Source organism: Miscanthus floridulus, chromosome 8 (assembly GCF_019320115.1).
Source record: "Miscanthus floridulus cultivar M001 chromosome 8, ASM1932011v1, whole genome shotgun sequence".
NCBI classification, from domain to species: domain Eukaryota; kingdom Viridiplantae; phylum Streptophyta; class Magnoliopsida; order Poales; family Poaceae; genus Miscanthus; species Miscanthus floridulus.
This window is the reverse complement of record NC_089587.1, coordinates 138514970-138520892: the sequence shown is the minus strand read 5'-3', so window position 1 is coordinate 138520892 and position 5923 is coordinate 138514970. Positions and strand designations below refer to the sequence as shown.

The following is a 5923-nucleotide window of genomic DNA, read 5'->3' as shown; positions in this document are numbered from 1 at the left end:
ATATTCTTCTAATGGAGTAACATTTAATTAAACAAGGCACTTTATTTAATAACTGAACTAAATGATTAAAAATTTAACCATACCAATCTAATAATTAATAATAAAAAAGTAATAAATTTAACTAATCAAACTTTAACTAAGAGCGTGCTTATTTTATTTAACAATCTGTCTAGCCTAGATGCGTAGCTTGGCGAGCTCACTAGCTGTTGACGGTACAAATGATATAAAATTACATACTCAAAACACCGTCAACAGCACCATAATCAAAGGAAGAATGACAAGGCATGATTATATTTTATCAATAATTGGTTCCACTTGTACTCTTAAGTATTTTTATGCAGGAGACAGCAATATGGAAGAAAGTGGGCCCCTAGAACCCCCAAAGTGGGGTCGGCCGACTGCCCTTTGGGTGGTCTAGGGCCCACTGACCAGGCATGATCCATATGAAGTGCTCCAAAGCCAATTTCCACCCTCAGATCAAGATTGTGTTTTCATTCAATGGTGGAAGATGCTCATACATGGATCCATAGGCCCACATCAAAGAAACCGACGTGATCAAAACTTAACCAAAGCAAGAATCACACTCCATGACATGTGGGACAGCTTCTAGAAGCAACAGAGGGGGGCCCACCTGTCATAGGGGGTTGGCCGACCCCCCTGGTACCTTCAGGTGGCCTGCTTTGCTCCACCGCCTCTCTGCATGCCTCCATGCATGGTGATCAATCCAAGACGTCCATTTGAGTCGGTTTCAATGACGGTTTATCCAAGGGTGGAGAGATGAGAAGCACACGGATCACTGACGTGGCACCCCCTCTACCTCCTCTATAAATAGAGGCTGCCTCCACCCAATCAAGGCATGGTTCATTCAAGTACAAGTGAAGATTAGTGTAGTTCCACTCTCTTAGTAGTAGTACAAGTATAGTGTGGGAGTTAGAATTGAGTCGAGCTAGCTCGGGGTTTCCGGAGTCGTCTGCTGGAAAGTCTGGTATAGCTCTTGTATCTTTCCTTTCCTGTAAGACTTTACTTATTTAATATATATCATTCTTCCTCTACTTTACTAAGTCTTTACTTTGTACAATATTGTTCTTGCAATAGTATTATTGTGACTTATTCTTATCTTATAGTTGCTTATATTAGATTGTGATCTTGTAACCAACTCTTGTATGCGATCATCGCCTTTCATAGGATGCTCTAGTTGCCTTGTATACACAATTAGAGTAGTAAGAAATAGTGTAAGCGAGGTGCTTAGGCTAGATCTTACCTTTGGTTATCGATTGCTGCATGGATTGTTTGTGGGCGCTAGTAGGTGGTGACAACCCTGTATGGTCTTTAGAGTCTCACCACATGTTGTTAAGCAAGTTCTTAAAAGATAAGGCCCCAATAATAGGATAGCCACTTTAGCAAGGGTTATATCCCTTGCTTTCTCGACTATCGCCTAGCATACAAGTAGTAAGGTAGCTTTCTATATATTTGGTTCAACTATCTGTTAAGTTAAGAGCATAGGAGTAGAGTTTGAATCCCATGAAACCTTTCTCACTCGTTGTCCTCCCACCTAGCTGTACTCTATTAGTTATCTTTAGTTATCTCATTTGTTCCTTCTTGAATCATCCCCTTTGTGGGGGAATAGACCCCCTATACCCTCATGGGTATACATGGGCCGCACCACCAGAAGTGGCCCAGCCCGCAAGATGAAGACGTGCAGAGCACGACGCTATATTATAATTGTACCAAATTGGATACTTTACTTGTAACCTTGTCCCTTCGGAGTATATAAGGAGGGGTAGGGGTCCCCTAGAGGACATATCATATGGATCAATCCAAATCAATACAAATAATAGAGCACAGGACATAGGGTTTTATGCTACACAGGCGGCCTGAACCTGTATAAATCTTGTGTCTTGTGTCTCTGTAACCATTTGGTTCCTGATTACGCGCACCTCTACCGATAATCTACCACCATGGGCACCCCCCTCGGTGGACTACCGACCATATTTCATCGGCAGTGGCGCGCTAGGTAGGGGTCCCCTCTAGGAGTTGTGCCCCTTTAGGGGTTGTGCTTGCTGGTCCTTTGGCGAGCCAGATGGGAATTTTCTTCACCGACGTCATCATCCGCGACAACTCGGGATCCTACGGTGGGCGACCCTCAAGATTAACTTCACGATCAAGATTAACATCGTCCGTGGCAACTCAAATGTTCGTCTGGGTCTAGGGCGGACTACGACGACGTGTTTCGTGGGCAGCTACCAATGTGCACGAAGTCAAACAGCAGCCCTAACATTCAGCACGGCGTCCAGCAAGGGTCGATCTAATCAATCATGGCCTAGTTGGTCCCACTTCGTCTCAAGGGTCTGGCTTCCCTCCACGGCTGCCATGCATGAACGAAGAAGACATATACTTGTTGAAGCCATCGAAGTTGTTGTCGGCGGCCGGCGGCGCACGGCCACGACTCCAAATAGGCAAGCAAGGGCACGTCCGAGTCCTAAGACAAGCAAATAAAGAAAGAGATATATATGTACATCTACAAAGTGCCATGCATGTCGATTACCAGAAAGTCATGCAAGCTAAATATTGAAGACCATGCAAGGACAAAAATTCATACGTATGCATGTACATGAGCCGTACATTATGTACAGATTTGTTGCTGCTCTTCCACGTCTCCAACATGAGTTCGACTTCGTCTGAGCCCATCAAGTCATTCAAACTGATCATGCTATCAAGAAAGGTGGAGCCGAGCCGAAGCAAGCCGCTCAAGTCATCACGCAAGTCATGACAAGCTGCTAGCAAGCCACGTTGAGCCATCAAGCGAGCCGCTGAGCGAGCCACATCGAACCACGTCAACCATGTCCTGAGTGGCTCCGCCGAGCTCCGACCACGGACCATGTCAACCACGTCCCAAGTGGCTCCACCGAGCTCCGACCACGTCGACCACGTCCTGAGCGGCTCTGCCGAGCTCCGACCACATCGACCACTAGACCACATCGCAATGATGATCGCCGCGAAGAACGGTGCTACCACAACCGCGACCACCGTCATGACGTCAGATTGGAAAGCTCGAGGACCGGACAACTTCATCGCCACCGACCAGATTTCTATCCAAAGATAAGTACACTTCTAATATTTATATTTAATACAATTTTCATTACGATGTTTCTCCACAAACGTCCTCGTCATGATTATTCTTCAAATAACGTTTGTCCATGTATACCATCTTAAAGATGACATACAGCTATACTTAATGCAAATCCTCGACCAGTCACGTTGATGCTCGATGTCTCTAGAAACGGCCCTGTCTACCAGCTCTCTCCACACGTGTATGAGCGTCCGCCCTCTGCGTTATGGGTCGTCGGCAGCGGCTCCTTAGCGACACCTTCCTTCACGCACACGGGCTCTGCGCTCCATGCTACAGTGAAGCTAGCTAGGGCTGGAGGCTCAGCTACATACTAACTGGTCGGGCGGTTTATATTAAGTATAAACACAAACTTCACATTAACACTGATGTTTACAAAGCACCAACTGCTTTATCACATCATGCTCATTTGCAAATGACTACTGAGCATCATACGCTATTTCTTCACCGCTGATTTTTCTCCATAATTTATTATTTTGTACATCATGTACTACCGTTCTATGTATTTATATTGCAAGGATCTCGAGCTATGCTTGGGGACTTCGTCGTTTGCTTCTCGATTTGTGCTCGGGGACTGGCGCACCACTCTCCGACCATAGTTTGGACTTCGCCGCTCGTCCCTCGACCTATGCTCAGGGACTGCCTCGACCACTCTCCGACCATAGCTTGGGGACTTCGCGTCTCAACTACATGCGACTGGCGACTCGCATACAGTTGGGATATTTTTCTCATTTAGACCTTGCTACAAGGCTCATACCTCGCCTTCTAGCAAGCTCGGGGACTACATCGGTTCGATGCACCCAATGGTCCATGTTGTATCTAATTAACAAGACTTTTTTAGACCCTAGCGCCATGTGCCTACGTCACCTACTACCAGGCTCGGAGACTAAGTGGGCACACTTCACCTTGCGGTGAATGTGCTCGTTCTGATGGTTCAAACGCCTCTGATTCTACAAGGACGACCGTGTTTCTTTTCGACTCAGAGTCAAAGTGGGCAGACTTCGAGGGAAATATTTTTCAAATTTTATCTTGAGCCCCTTACATCCTTCTACAAGCTCAAGATGGTGCTACTCGAAGGATACAAGGCGCTCGGGGACTAGCTGTGGGGGAATAGACCCCCTATACCCTCATGGGTATACATGGGCCGCACCACCGGAAGTGGCCCAGCCCACAAGATAAAGACGTGCGGAGCACGACGCTATATTGTAATTGTATCAAATTGGATACTTTACTTGTAACCTTGTCCCTTCGTAGTATATAAGGAGGGGCAGGGGTCCCCTAGAGGACAGATCATACAGATCAATCCAAATCAATACAAATAACAGAGCACAGGACGTAGGGTTTTACGCTACATAGGCGGCCTGAACCTGTATAAATCTTGTGTCTTGTGTCTCTGTAACCATCTGGTTCCTGATTACGCGCACCTCTACCGATAATCTACCACCATGGGCACCCCCTCGGTGGACTGCCGACCATATTTCGTCGACACCCTTCCTATCATACTTCATTTACCCCCTTACACTAGTTGCTGCTAAGTTGAGGTAGATACAAGGATCTCTATTTTATTATCATCTCTAGCTATCGCTTTCCCTTGGGATAAAATAATTACGATACCTTGGAATACTCCCAGGTGAAGTGCTACAGCGGTATATTCTGTGCGCTTGCAGAATTATCCAATAGACATAAGAAATACCAACAAGCATTTCTGGCGCCGTTGCCGGGGAAAGCATAGCCTAGAAATTTTAATAAGATCGAATCCGGAGTCTACCATCAATTTAGTTGCCAATTAGTTGTAGGGGCTTACCCCTGCCTCTGTTTCTCTTTGTTGTGAAGCAAGGCATTGCATGAGTGAGTTCCAGTTTCGAGCAACAACACTAGAAAATCCCGAGAGCTTCCGAAGGAACTCTAGACGTCGTCTAGTTTCCCCTCGGAAGTCTAGCTTACTCTTGGAATCACTCAAGGAGGGAGGCCCTGCACCAACATCCAGCTCGGCCATGGCTCATCAACCGATTTCTGACTTTTTGGCTTCGTTGGGTACTCACATGGCCACGGGACCAACGGTCGACTTGGGGGATGCCCAGTTTGAGCTCAAGCCAGCACTCATCCATATGGTGCAAGCCAATCCATTCTATGGGAAGCCCCATGAGGATGCAAATGCACATCTCCAACACTTCGTGGAGATATGTGGCACCTTTGCCATCAAAGGAGTCACAGCAGACGCCATCCGTCGTCGCCTTTTCCCATTCTCCTTGCTTGGGAAGGCAAAGCAATGGTTCTATGCTCATCCCGATGACGTCAACTCTTGGGAGAGCTGTGCTAATGCATTTCTTAAGAAATTCTTCCCGATGGGCAAAACCAATGCTCTTAGAGGAAAGATTTCAAGTTTCCAACAACAGGCAGACGAGACGATTCCCGAAGCATGGGAACGTCTCCAGGAGTACATTCAGGAATGTCCCCATCATGGAATTAAGGAATGGCTCCTGATTCAAGGTTTCTACCATGGGCTAACCCATACAGCCCGTAGTCTCCTTGATGCTACTGCAAGAGGAGCGTTCACTTCACTCAATGTCACACAAGCCAAGAATCTGATTGAGAAGATGGTGACAAATCAAGGGTGGAATGAAGAACGACTCCAACCTAAGAAGAGAGGCATGCATGCCATTCATGAGGTAGATGCTATCTCTGAAAAGATGGACTTTCTCTTGAAGAAACTTGAGGAACGTGCAAACGTCAAGAAGGATCGAGAAGCCATCCAACACTACGCCTCTACACGTACCAATCAATAGAACGAAGGTT

The 5923-nt window shown here is 46.5% G+C and overlaps 1 non-coding gene across 1 annotated transcript; it reads right to left on the bottom strand.

Annotated features, from left to right (window-relative positions):
• Window positions 1-5487: 5487 nt before the first annotated feature.
• Window positions 5488-5594, bottom strand: LOC136478567 (small nucleolar RNA R71). Its single transcript, XR_010764290.1, has one exon. It is a non-coding gene; the product is annotated as a small nucleolar RNA R71 (small nucleolar RNA).
• Window positions 5595-5923: the final 329 nt, after the last annotated feature.